We start from the raw sequence: 2,586 nt of genomic DNA, 5'->3' as shown, positions 1-2,586 counted from the left end.
TCTGTGAAGATTTGGATAGGCATTTAAACAACTAAGTCTACTTAAAAAAAAAAAACAGCGATTGCCAGAAGTTCACCTGTCAATCAGCCATGCCGGGAGGGAATTGGCTGGCCAAAGTGATTGACACTGATAGGCAGGCCAAAGCGCAACAAGACTAAAGCATGAAAACCAGCCAGAAACCTGTGAGACACCTCGAGAAGTGTGGAGAGCCGGTGCGTCGCAGGCTTCACGCTACAATGCCCAATGTGTGGAAGAGCCCTAAGAATAAACAGATCTCTCTTCTCCTCTTTCTGTACTGGATTCTCTTCTGAATCAAAGCTATTTTATTCTTCAAGCCTCCAGGTGCTTTGCTCTCTCTGCACACTGAAACTCTGCCAACACATCCACATTCAATTTTGTCTATGCAGGCTGGCAGCAGCTGCCCAGGGTCTCAGGCAGAGGCCTTTCAAAACCTGATCTTTTTAACTGGAGATGCCGGGGATTGAATCCTGGACCTTCTGCATGACAAGCAGAATCTCTGACACTGAATCCCAACTCTTCCCCACATTTACAACATTTGTCAGTAGTTTGCTTTTCTGGGAGCATTGCAACCATTTTGTAACACCTTGAGCCAGCCCAAACACACAGCATGGGTCGTCATGTTGGTCTGAAGTAGCACAACAAAAATAGCACAACTATTTTTGTTCTGCTACTTTCAAAGCGTGCAAGGACTCGAAAGCTCATGCCTTGAATAAATCTTTGTGGGTCTTAAAGGTGCTCTTGGACTTTATTTTTGACACACCGTTTTCAACAACCCTTGAGGAAATAAGGGTGGAGGAGGAGGAGGAGGAGGAGGAGGTGGTGGTGGTGATGGTTCTTATATGCCACTTTTCCCTACCCAGAGGAATCTCAAAGTGGCTTACAGTCGCCTTTCCTTTCCTTTCCCCACAACAGACACCCTGTGGGGTGGGTGAGGCTGAGAGAGCCCTGATATCACTGCTCAGTCAGAACAGCTTTATCAGTGTTGTGGCGAGCCCAAGGTCACCCAGCTGGCTGCATGTGGGAGAGTGCAGAATTGAACCCAGCTTGTCAGATTAGAAGTCTGCACTCCTAACCACTACACTAAACTGGCTGTCCTCATGTCTCCCACGTACTGACCTCAGGCCCTTTCAGTCAGAGATACTTTACAAGTTGTATGCTCAGAAGCTACTTTTCAGATCTGTCTGGCCCCAATTTGTTGTGGGACCACAGAAGATGACTAGATGGGGATTAAGCCTTCCCTGTGCCCTGTTTTCCTAAAGGGAATGTCCCTAGGGAGCTGGTATTTGCCCTATTGGGCAAACTTGAATAAACTGATGGGCCACATGTAACTGTCCCCTATGGGGCACAGAGGAGACCCCCTAGGCCAGGGTTGGCCAAAATGTGGCTCTCCAGATGTCCATGGACTACAAGTGCCATGAGCCCCTGCCAGAATGATTACCCCTGTCCTAGGTCATTTCAGGTGATGAAAACAGCTTAATCCCCTTGCCTGCCTGCAAAAGGGTTCCAATTCAAATCAGGCCCACATTTATATTTCAAATTTATACCCTACTTTCCCTTTCCAAAGTGGTTTACAATTTTCTCCCCTTCTCTATGTTAGCCCCATAGCAACACTGTAAGGTAGGTTAGGTTGAGAATGCGTGACTACCAAGGTCACTCTCAGTGTCGCCAGCTACCAGATGAGCAGTTTCTAGAACCCTGGGGGTTAAAGCCTGGGGGGGAAAGGAATTTGGGGAGGGAAAGGAACTCAGCAGGGTATACTGCCTTGGAGGCTGCCCTCCAGAGATGCTGTTTTCTCCTAGGGAACTAATCCCTGTCGTCTGGAGATGAACTAGAATCTCCAGGCCCCACCTGGATGTGGGCAGTCCAGCAACCCTCTATGAAAGACCGGGGATTTGAACTTGGGTCTCCCAGATCTTGGTCTGACACTCTGCCCACTACGTCACCCAGGGACATGGGAAGAGTTCCAAGCATGGAAATCCCAGACCCAGTCCATTGACTAGACCCAAAGATGTTGTAACATGTGAGTTGGCCTTAAGGTCTGCATCCGGTCAGCCCAGTGGATTGTCCATGCTCTTCTGACAACACAACATGCAGAGCCTCCATGGGGTGGAACAAAAAAGGCATCAGCCGAAAAACTGCCCACCAGGCAGAAGTCCAGCGACATCCGACACCAGTAGGCAGTTCTCAGATGGGCAAGACAATACGTGCCCCGACATGTAAAGCCAGCAACCCCTTCACATGCTTGCCCCAGGTCTGGCACTGCCTTTGTACCACCTCGACAGACTGCATACTTTTGGAGAGCGGCTTTGAACAGACTTCCTCCAAACCGCCTTTAATCCTAAAAAGAAACAGTGAAAGCAGAGAACAAGTTAGCTGGGATTTAATTCATTGTTCCCGTTAGATTCATAAAAGCTCCCGGCCCCACCTCAAAAATCCAAACGCCTGTTTCTTAAGCCGTTGGAAATGCAAGCGTGCGACAGCTCCCATCCCTCCCTGGCATGCGTCTTTCCAGCTCCCTTGGTTTGCTTCGCTTTTAGGGGGTTTTTTGGAGGGGGGTGTTGTTGT

Source organism: Paroedura picta, chromosome 16 (genome assembly GCF_049243985.1).
Source record: "Paroedura picta isolate Pp20150507F chromosome 16, Ppicta_v3.0, whole genome shotgun sequence".
NCBI classification, from domain to species: Eukaryota; Metazoa; Chordata; class Lepidosauria; order Squamata; family Gekkonidae; genus Paroedura; species Paroedura picta.
This window is presented reverse-complemented; position numbering follows the sequence as displayed.